Source organism: Lathyrus oleraceus, chromosome 7, assembly GCF_024323335.1.
Source record: "Lathyrus oleraceus cultivar Zhongwan6 chromosome 7, CAAS_Psat_ZW6_1.0, whole genome shotgun sequence".
Taxonomy (NCBI): Eukaryota; Viridiplantae; Streptophyta; class Magnoliopsida; order Fabales; family Fabaceae; genus Lathyrus; species Lathyrus oleraceus.
The window spans coordinates 114305262-114317408 of record NC_066585.1 but is presented as its reverse complement, the minus strand read 5'-3'; positions in this window follow the sequence as shown (position 1 = coordinate 114317408).

Sequence of the window (12147 nt, the reverse complement as noted above, 5' to 3'; positions counted from 1 at the left end):
TCTGTTATGAATATAGCTGATGTGAGCGGGTTAACCCGTAGTGGTCGTGTGTTTTCTGCACCCCCGAAGCCTCAGGCTAGGGCTGATTCTGTTGAGCGTCCGGTTGGGAATGTTGTGAATCCTCCGAACCTGGCACCTGTTGCAAAACCCTCCTCTGTACAAAAGACTCTTACTTCTTCTGTTGGCCCTAGTGGCATTGTGAATGAAGACTGTGATGAGATGTTGAGGCTCATCAAGAAGAGTGAGTACAACGTTGTAGACCAGCTTCTACAAACGCCGTCCAAAATCTATGCGCTATCGTTGCTTCTGAATTCAGAACTCCATAGGGAGGCTCTGCAGAAAGTATTGGACTTGGCTTATGTTGATCATGATGTCACTATTGAACAGTTTGAAAGTATTGTTGCAAACATTACTGCTTGCAACACTTTGAGTTTCTGTGACACTGATCTCCCTGAGGAGGGAAGAGACCACAACATGGCTTTACATATACCCATGAATTGCAAGAGCGACGCCATGTCCAACGTGCTGGTGGACACTGGGTCATCTCTAAATGTACTACCGAATACCACTCTCTCTAGATTGTCATATCAAGGGCCTCCCATGAGGCAGAGTGGGGTTGTTGTGAAAGCTTTTGATGGGTCACGTAAGACCGTGATTGGGGAAGTTGATCTCCCAATCAAGGTTGGACCAAGTGATTTCCAAGTTACCTTTCAGGTTATGGATATCCACCCATCTTATAGTTGTCTCCTTGGTAGACCATGGATTCACGAGGCTGGCGCCGTGACATCCACCCTACACTAGAAGCTGAAATTCGTCAAGAATAAGAAACTGGTTGTGGTAGGGGGAGAAAAGGCTCTCCTGGTTAGCCACTTGTCTTCTTTCTCATACATTGATGCTGAGGATGAATTTGGAACTTCTTTCCAAGCTTTACCTATTGCTGAACCAATTGAGAAGAAAACTCCTTCATTTGCTTCCTATCGTGATGCGAAACTGGCCATTGAATGTGGTACAGTTGCTGGTCTAGGAAAAATGATTGAGCTTGAAGACAATAAGTCCCAGGCTGGCATTGGCTATTCGTCAGGGGTCTTCAACGATAGAGGGCTATTCAAGAGAGGAGGTTTCATCCACGCCGATCAAGCTGACGAAGCTGCTGCTATTTTGGAAGAGGATGCAGAGGATACTAACAATTTTGTCATCCCTGGTGGGATCTGCCACAATTGGGTCGCTGTAGATGTTCCTACAGTCATTCATAGATCAGAGTAATGGTTCACTTTGTTTAAAAACCCTTCTCCCATGCCAAAAGGAGAAGTGATGACATTGTTGGCATCATATATACAATGATATTTCATTCAATAAATTCATGTTAAACATTTGTTTTTCCATTTGTTTTCATTTTTTGCTTTTTGCATGAAATCGGTGATCACAAAAAACCCTAAAAACAAGAATAAAAGCAATTTTTTCATCTGCATAATGATTTGTTTGTTTAAATTCTAAAGTTTTTCTTTAACCAAAATCATTATGCAGGTTGATTCTAAAACCCATTGAACATAATGATCCAACGCCATCTCCCAATTTTGAATTCCCTATATTCGAAGCAGAGGAAGATGATGTTGAAGGGATTCCTGATGAGATTACCTGTCTTCTTGAGCACGAAAAGAAGATCATTCAGCCGCACCTCGAGAATCTGGAAACAGTCAACTTGGGGTCTGAGGATTGTGTTCGAATGGTGAAGATTGGGGCACTTCTTGAAGAGTCTGTAAAGAAAGGGTTGATCAGTTTGCTACGAGAATATTCCGATATCTTTGCTTGGTCATACGAAGACATGCCGGGTCTAGATACAGATATTGTGCAACATTTCCTACCTTTGAAGCCTGAGTGCGTGCCTGTGAAGTAGAAGCTCAGAAGAACTCATCCAGATATGGCAGTGAAGATCAAAGAGGAGGTTCAGAAGCAAATTGATGCGGGGTTTCTGGTGACTTCTACGTATCCTCAATGGGTGGCCAATATTGTGCCTGTGCCTAAGAAAGACGGAAAAGTCTGTATGTGTGTTTATTACAGAGATTTGAATAAGGCTAGTCTGAAAGATGATTTCCCTCTACCACACATTCATATGTTGGTAGACAATACAGCTAAATTCAAAGTCTTTTCCTTTATGGACGGATTTTCCGGATATAATCAAATCAAGATGGCACCCGAGGATATGGAGAAGACAACATTCATCACACCTTAGGGAACATTCTGTTATCGAGTGATGCCCTTCGGTTTGAAGAACGCCGGAGCCACGTATCAACGAGCTATGACTACCTTGTTTCATGACATGATGCACAAGGAGATAGAGGTCTATGTCGATGATATGATTGCTAAGTCACGAACGGATGTTGAACATATGGAGCATTTGTTGAAGCTTTTTCAGCGTTTGAGGAAGTTCAAGCTTCGTCTGAATCCCAACAGATGTACATTTGGAGTCCGTTCCGGCAAGTTATTGGGTTTTGTTGTCAGCGAGAGAGGTATTGAGGTTGATCCTGCAAAGGTAGCAATACAAGAGATGCCTGCGCCCAAAACTGAAAAGCAAGTCTGAGGTTTTCTTGGCCGCTTGAATTATATTTCCAGATTTATATCCCACATGACTGCCACATGTGCGCCGATATTCAAGCTCCTTCGGAAAGATCAATCTCATGATTGGACCGAGGATTGCCAGAAAGCTTTCGACAGTATCAAAGAATATCTGTCTGAACCTCCGATCTTGTCTCCGCCTGTAGAAGGAAGACCTCTGATCATGTATCTGACAGTTCTTGAAGACTCGATGGGTTGTGTACTCGGTCAGCAAGACGAATCAGGAAAGAAAGAATCTGTTATCTACTACCTGAGTAAGAAGTTCACTGATTGTGAGTCTCGATACTCTATGCTTGAGAAGACGTGTTGTGCTTTGGCTTGGGCTGCTAAGCGTTTATGCCAGTACATGATAAATCATACAACTCGGTTGATATCCAGAATGGATCCAATCAAGTATATCTTCGAGAAGCCTGCTTTATCTGGGAGGATTGCCCGTTGGCAGATGTTGTTGTCTGAGTATGATATCGAGTATCGAGCTCAGAAAGCTATCAAAGGTAGTATCTTGGCTGACCATTTGGCCCATCAGCCGATTGAAGATCATCAGTCTGTTCAGTACAAATTCCCAGATGAGTAGATTCTGTACTTGAAAATGAAAGATTGCGATGAGCCTACACTTGATGAAGGTCCGGAACCTGGTTCCAGGTGGACGATGGTGTTTGATGGCGCTGTAAATCAGTACGGAAATGGAATTGGGGCAGTAATCATTACTCCTCAGGGCACACATATTCCGTTTACAGCAAGGCTAACTTTCAAATGCACGAATAATATGGCTGAGTACGAAGCCTGCATTATGGGATTAGAAGAGTGCATTGATCTAAGGATCAAGCATCTTGATGTATATGGTGATTCAGCCCTAGTTGTCAATCAGATCAAGGGTGAATGGGAAACGAATCAACCCGGTCTCATTTCGTATAGAGATTATGCAAGGAGGATTTCAACGTTCTTTACTGAAGTTGACTTTCATCATATTCCTCGAGAAGATAATCGAATGGCAGATGCTCTTGCTACGCTTGCATCAATGATTGTAGTCAAGTATTGGAATGAAGTTCCCAATATCACCGTGATGCGCTTGGATAGACCAACTCACGTGTTTGCAGTTGAAGAAGTGAATGATGACAAGCCTTGGTATTTTGATATCAAGAATTTCCTCCAGAACCAGGTCTACCCGCCTGGGGCATCTGTGAAAGATAGGAAAACTTTGAGAAAGGTTGTCAGGCAGTTTCTACCTCAGTGGTGAAGTGTTGTGTAAGAGAAATTTTGACATGGTTTTGCTCAGATGCGTGGATAGACACGAAGCAGACCTGTTGATGACTGAGGTCCATGAGGGTTCATTTGGTACTCATTCCAATGGACATGCCATGGCTAGAAAGATGCTGAGAGCAAGCTACTATTGGCTGACAATGGAGTCTGACTGCTGCAAATATGTGAAGAAATGCCACAAGTGTCAGATTTACACGGATAAGATTCATATTCCTCTGACACTTCTGAATGTGATTTCATCACCATGGCCTTTCTCTATGTGGGGAATTGACATGATTGGCATGATTGAACCGAAAGCGTCCAACGGACACAGGTTTATTCTCGTAGCAATTGACTACTTCACCAAATGGGTTGAAGCCGCATCATATGCGAATGTGACCAGACAGGTGGTCGTGAAGTTTATCAAGAATCAGCTGATATGCCGTTATGGTGTGCCTGATAAGATCATTACTGATAATGGATCTAACTTGAATAATAAGATGATGGAAGAGTTGTGCGCTGAGTTCAAGATTGCACACCATAATTCCTCTCCTTACAGACCCAAGATGAATGGGGTTGTTGAAGCTGCTAACAAGAATATCAAGAATATTATCCAGAAGATGACAGTTATATACAAAGATTGGCACGAGATGCTGCCATTTGCTTTGCATGGATATCGTACATCTGTCCGCACTTCAACAGGGGCAACCCCTTTTTCTCTTGTTTACGGCATGGAGGTTGTACTCCCAGTAGAGGTGGAGATCCCATCAATGAGAGTCTTGATGGAAGCCAAGTTGACTGATGCTGAATGGATTCAGAGTCGTTATGATCAACTGAATCTGATTGAAGAGAAGCGATTGACTGCCATGTGCCATGGTGTTGAACAGTATATCTTCGGCAAATATTTTTATATCGTATCCACATAGATTGGTTGATATTACCGCCGTTCTATAATCCAAATGTTATAAGTTTAGAAAGTAACACGGTTGTTTTGTTTGTAAAATTATCTTGTGAGTAAATGTTAATAAAAACTGTAAAATGGTTTTAGTCAAGTATAAAAGCTTGGCAAGATTGGAGTTCACTATTTCAAATGCTTATGATTCCTTATGATAAATAAATAGATTCAAGATTATTGATGATGTTCAAGTATCCTCTCAAAGTCATTTATGTCTAAATGATATTGTGATAATCATTATATTGATCCTTAGACGATCTCTCCACCTAACTATCAATATAACAATCTTTAATGCTTAATAGCAAAGAAGAGTAATGAATAAATCTATCTCTATAACTTATTCACTACTTGAAAATCTGTTTTATGTCAAGACTCAAATAATCTCTCTCGACAACTACTCAAATCTGGTTTTCAACTTAGGGCAAAAACAGTATTCAATACATCAACAATCTTTATCATATATAAATCAAATAGAATACATAAACATATGAGAATAGCTACTACCTCCAATCTTGACAAAGGGGAGTTTAGCTCCTCATCATCATTGTTCAAAGCAGAAAGTTAAAGAAGAAAAACTCTCCTTTTTCTCTTACAAAAATCTCTCAATATCAATGTGTGAAATATAATAGTCTATGTTTTTCATGCCCTAGCATAATGTATTTGTTTCTAACAAAAAAGGTTGACATTTCCCTAATTGGTCATTGTCATCTCAAGCAGAAAAGCAATTCCCAGGCAGACATCAAAATGGCAATAAACTTTTCCTGCAAAACAGCACTTTTGACCCTCAGTCAGCTTGCTGGATTCGCAGCCTTCACGGCGCGAAGGCAGTTCGCGGCGCGAACTGTTGCTTCTCCAGCTTCCTTGTTTGGCAAGCTTCCTCCAAGATGTGGTGTTGCAATCCAAGGCCTTTCTTATCCCAAAATTCTACAAAACTAACAAAAAGGTGAAATAACTATTCAAAACAAAATAAATTAAACCTAATTGCATTTATACAAAATAGTGAGAATAAAAGTGTGTAATTACATCAAAACTTGGTAAAAGGGACCAATAAAATGATATAAAAAGTAGTACTAATTGGTCCCTAACAACTCTCCCCAACTTAGCATTTTGTTTGTCCCTAAACAAAAGTTTCCACCCTTACAACCAAAGCAATGACACAAAAATTTGAAACAAGGATTTACCAAGGACATTCAAATGGTTCAAAAGCGTTTGGCACTTTCTCAATTCACCTATCTCAATTCTAGATCAAAACATGAATAAGGGAAATGGTAAAGTGCAAAAATCATTCCAATGGAATTCAAAACCATATATGTCAAAATTGAATCAAACTTACACACACATCATAATAATGATGAATAACATGAAGGGTTACTTTCACTCATCCAAGCAGTTAAATCAACAACAACTCAAATCATGCGGTTATCACAACAAATACCAAATCATGTGAAAAATGAGAATCAAGAGGTCTTTCAAAGGTTGTAATGTGGCTTAGGTTACAAGAAAGGATATGATTAAGAGAATTTACAAAGTTGCCTATCCTAAGGGAGCATTCCCAAACATTCAACTCTACACAATTTCCTTTTCCTTGGTCCCTATCTTTTTCTTTTTCTTTTTCTTTTCAACTCCACACAACCATGAGCATTTTCTTTACTTTTCTTTTTCTAATCTTTTTTCTATGCTCTATGGTTTCAAGGGTATTTTCTTTTTCTTGTTTCTTTTCAAATTTTCACCCTTTCATAAAAATTCACTTTAGTTCGCTTTAGTTCGCAAAAAAACAGAACCAACTCAAAATTTTTCATTTAGTTCGCGGCGCGAACAGCAAAAACAGAACTTTACAATTCTAAAACTTTAACAGAGATAAAAATCACACAACAGAGAAAAATAAAATTCAAACTTACAACGTTGGGTTGCCTCCCAACAAGCGCTTTATTTAACGTCGTTAGGAGCTCGACGGTACCTCGATTAGCCTGGTCCAGATAAGGAAATGACACACACATCACGGTTTATGTCACCGCTATGATAGACTTTCAGTCTTTGCCCATTGACAGTCCAGCTCTCTTGTGACTTTGGATCCTCTATCACAATGGCTCCATAATTCCGTACTTCCTTGACAACAAATGGTCCTGACCACTTCGACTTCAACTTACCAGGAAATAACTTCAACCTTGAGTTAAAAAGCAATACCATCTGTCCAACATGAAACTCCTTATGGCGGACCTTTCCATCATGGTATGCCTTTACCTTTTCCTTGTACAGCTTATTAGAATGGTATGCATCGTTCCTTAGTTCCTCCAATTCATGGAGTTGACCTTTCCTTCTTTCTCCAGCTAGAGTGGAGTCGAAATTCAAGAACTTAAGAGCCCACAATGCTCTATGCTCCATTTCAACTGGAAGATGACAAGTCTTCCCATACACCATTTGAAACGGAGTCAGCCCAATAGGTGCTTTGTAGGCAGTGCGATACGCCCACAAAGCTTCATCCAGTTTTAAGGACCAATCTTTTCTTGAATTCGAGACTGTTTTCTCAAGGATCCGTTTGACTTCCTGGTTTGAAACCTCAGTTTGACCGTTCTCTTGTGGGTGGTAGGGAGTGGTCACCTTGTGCTTAACACCATAATGTTGCAGAACTTATTCTAAGGGTGTATTGCAAAAGTGTGAGCCTCCATCACGTACCAACACTCTAGGTACACCAAAACGTGAAAATATGTTCTTCTTTAAAAATTTAATCACAGTTTTAGCATCGGCCTTAGGTGAGGCAATTGCTTCCACCCACTTCGAAACATAATCAACAGCTACTAGTATGTACTCATTTGAGAAAGAAGAGGGGAATGGGCCAACGAAATCAATACCCCAACAATCAAAAACTTCCACTTCTAGCATGTTGGTTAGAGGCATTTCATCCCGTTTTCCTATTCCTCCACTCCGTTGGCATGTATCACAACTCTTCGCATGTTCGTGCGCATCTTTGAATAAAGATGGCCAATAAAAACCCGATTGGAGTACTTTAGTGGCTGTTCTCAAACCACTATAGTGACCTCCATACGGAGAGTTGTGACAGTGCCAAAGAATGTCTCTTGACTCCTCAATTGTTACACACCTTCTCAAAATATTGTCTGCTCCTACTTTAAACAGATAAGGATCATCCCAAACATAATATTTTGCATCTGCCAAGAATTTCCTTCTTTGATTGCAAGTGAGGTCTTCCGGTGTTAAACCAGTTGCTTTGTAGTTAGCAAAATCAGCAAACCAAGGCCTCACTTGAATCGCATAAAGTTTTTCATCTGGAAATTCTTCTCTCACCTCCTCTTCTTTGTTTGTAATGTCTACATTGACCAACCGAGACAAATGATCCGCCACCAAGTTTTCAGAACCTTTTTTATCCCGAATTTCTAGATCAAACTCTTGTAATAAAAGGATCCAACGAATAAGCCTTTGTTTTGAATCCGGCTTGGTAAGCAGATATTTTATCGCTGAGTGGTCAGTGTAGATTACAACTTTTGAACCAATCAAATAAGCTCTAAATTTTTCCAATGCATATACTATGGCTAGTAATTCCTTTTCAGTTGTTGCGTAATTAACTTGTGCTTCATTAAGCACCTTACTAGCATAGTGTATGGCATGGAAAACTTTATCGCTTCTTTGTCCTAACACCGCACTAACTGCATAATCGCTAGCATCACACATGAGTTCAAAATCAAGGTTCCAGTTTGGTGCTACGATTATTGGTACGGTGACCAATTTTTCTTTCAAATCTAAGAAATCTTTAAGACATGACTCATCAAAAAGAAAAGGCTTACCTTTGTTGAGCAAATTGCTCAATGGCTTTGCGATCTTTGAAAAATCTTGTATGAATCTCCGGTAGAAACCGGCATGTCCTAGAAAGCTTCTTATCCCTTTAATGTTAGTTGGAGGTGGCAGTTTCTCAATAACCTCCACCTTGGCTTTGTCCACCTCTAACCCTTTAGAAGAAATCTTGTGACCAAGTACTATACCCTCAGTGACCATAAAATTGCATTTTTCCCAGTTGAGCACTAGGTTGGTCTCCACGCATCTCCCCAAAACTACATCAAGGTGTTTTAAACACAATTCAAAAGATGATCCATAAACAGAAAAATCATCCATGAACACCTCAATGCATTCTTCTATCAAGTCCGAAAATATAGCTTGCATACACCGTTGAAATGTGGCCGGTGCGTTACATAACCCAAAAGGCATTCTTCGGTAAGCAAAGATGCCAAAAGGACACGTAAATGCTGTCTTCTCATGATCTGCCGGATTTACTGAAATTTGGTTATACCCTGAATATCCGTCCAAGAAATAGTAGAAGTTTTTGCCGGCGAGCCTCTCCAACATTTGGTCCATGAAGGGTAGTGGGAAATGATCTTTCCTTGTGGCTTGGTTCAACCTTCTATAGTCGATACACATCCTCCACCCTGTCACTGTTCTTGTCGGAATCAACTCATTTTTATCATTTTTGATCACCGTCATTCTTCCTTTCTTGGGGACCACTTGTACCGGACTCACCCATGCACTATCAGATATAGGATAAATCATTCCGGCTTCCAATAGTTTGACAACTTCTTTCCGGACCACCTCTTTCAATGATGGATTCAGACGCCTCTGAGGTTACGCAACTGGTTTGAAATTTTCCTTCGCAAGCTGACTATGCAGCTTAGGCTAATTGGCCTGAGGGCAGGCCAAATTTTATGGGGGGTGCAGGATGTAGTGCAGACCCAAATGAGGAGATGGAGGATGTTCTTGGAAATGTAGGTGGCGATGAAGAGGAGGAGGATTGAAAATTTGGAGAATTGAAAAGTTGTTGTATTTTTTAGTTTCTTTGTACTATTTCTGTTTCTGTTTTTGTTTTTGGGAATTTGGATGTACTTTTGGGTGGCTCTAGTTCACCATAACTTTATTTTTGCACTTTATTTTTGTTAGTATTTTGACAATTGCATGAATGCTAGTTGAGATTTAAGTGTGTTTTAATCAAATTGTGGTTTACCAACATTTTTGTTTAATTGTTCTTATTCTTAAGTTAAGCTTTAAGCAACCGAGAAATGATCGCAAAGAAAGAAGCATAGGACACTTCGAGTGGTGATGATAAGAATTAGTGTCGACATTTCAAGGTACACTTTATCGCTTTCTAGACTTAACATGAGTAGTTTGATGGTGTGTGCAAATTCCATTTCATAAATTCATTGAAGTATATGTCAGTTTTGAATCAAAATAGGACTTAACCAATTGTGAGGAAACTTTCCATTGTACACTAAAAAGCGGGAAACTGAGCATTATTTTAACTCATTCTTATCATGCTAAATCATACATCAAGCTATTTGTGTGTAAAATTTTTGAAAATGATAGAGGCATTGTTTGTGAGAAAAACCACTTGTTGAACATTATATCTTCGGCAAACGGCACCAATCCCCGGCAACGGCGCCAATTTGTTGAACAGTATATCTTCGGCAAATATTTTTATATCGTATCCACAGAGATTGGTTGATATTCCCGCCGTTCTATAATCCAAATGTTATAAGTTTAGAAAGTAACACTGTTTTTTTGTTTGTAAAATTATCTTGTGAGTAAATGTTAATAAAAACTGTAAAATGGTTTTAGTCAAGTATAAAAGCTTGGCAAGATTGGAGTTCACTATTTCAAATGCTTATGATTCCTTATGATAAATAAATAGATTCAAGATTATTGATGATGTTCAAGTATCCTCTCAAAGTCATTTATGTCTAAATGATATTGTGATAATCATTATATTGATCCTTAGACGATCTCTCCACCTAACTATCAATATAACAATCTTTAATGCTTAATAGCAAAGAAGAGTAATGAATAAATCTATCTCTACAACTTATTCACTACTTGAAAATCTGTTTTATGTCAAGACTCAAATAATCTCTCTCGACAACTACTCAAATCTGGTTTTCAACTTAGGGCAAAAACAGTATTCAATACATCAACAATCTTTATCATATATAAATCAAATAGAATACATAAACATATGAGAATAGCTACTACCTCCAATCTTGACAAAGGGGAGTTTAGCTCCTCATCATCATTGTTCAAAGAAGAAAGTTAAAGAAGAAAGTTAAAGAAGAAAAACTATCCTTTTTCTCTTACAAAAATCTCTCAATATCAATGTGTGAAATATAATAGTCTATGTTTTTCATGCCCTAGCATAATGTATTTGTTTCTAACAAAAAAGGTTGACATTTCCCTAATTGGTCATTGTCATCTCAAGCAGAAAAGCAATTCCCAGGCAGACATCAAAATGGCAATAAACTTTTCCTGCAAAACAACACTTTTGACCCTCAGTCAGCTTGCTGGATTCGCAGCCTTCGCGGCGCGAAGGCAGTTCGCGGCGCGAACTGTTGCTTCTCCAGCTTCCTTGTTTGGCAAGCTTCCTCCAAGATGTGGTGTTGCAATCCAAGGCCTTTCTTATCCCAAAATTCTACAAAACTAACAAAAAGGTGAAATAACTATTCAAAACAAAATAAATTAAACCTAATTGCATTTATACAAAATAGTGAGAATAAAAGTGTGTAATTACATCAAAACTTGGTAAAAGGGACCAATAAAATGATATAAAAAGTAGTACTAATTGGTCCCTAACACATGGTCAGTTATATCAGCAGAGAATGAAGAAAGCATTCGATAAGAAGGTCAAGCCTCATGTGTTCCGAGAAGGTGACCTCGTACTCAAGAAAGTCTTGTCTTTCGCGCCCAATTCCAGGGCCAAGTGGACTCCAAACTATGAAGGTCCATATGTTGTCAAGAGAGCCTTTTCAGGCGGTGCTTTGATGCTTTCAACAATGGATGGGGAGGATTTCACTCGTCCTGTGAATTCAGATGCAGTCAAGAAATACTTCGCCTAAAAAGAAAAACAGAATAGCTCGCTAAGTTGAAAACCCGAAAGGGCGGCTTAGGCAAAAATGAGCGTCTCGGTGGATAACCCGAAAGGGTGATCCAGGAAAAAATTAGAGACATGAAAAAATGATTTGCATCCCGATAGATTGAGTACCTCATCCTGGGGCAATCTAGGCAAAAATTAGGGATTTGGCAAGTAACTGCATCCTGACAAGACTTTCTGTTTCACAACTGTCTTTTCATCAGAGATTCTCGATTCGTCGCCAACTGAAGCTTCGAATACATCGAATTCAAATTGGTAGAGAAATGGTCATTATGTTCAATGTAGCCCTCTTCCAATATATATCACCGATTTCAAATATTTGTACAGATCTATGGAGTCTTGCCATTTGCAGGCTACCATTCCATCAAATAAATTTGAGCTTTTATCCAATTATTTGCACTCTGATTTGTTTCAATTCAACAAA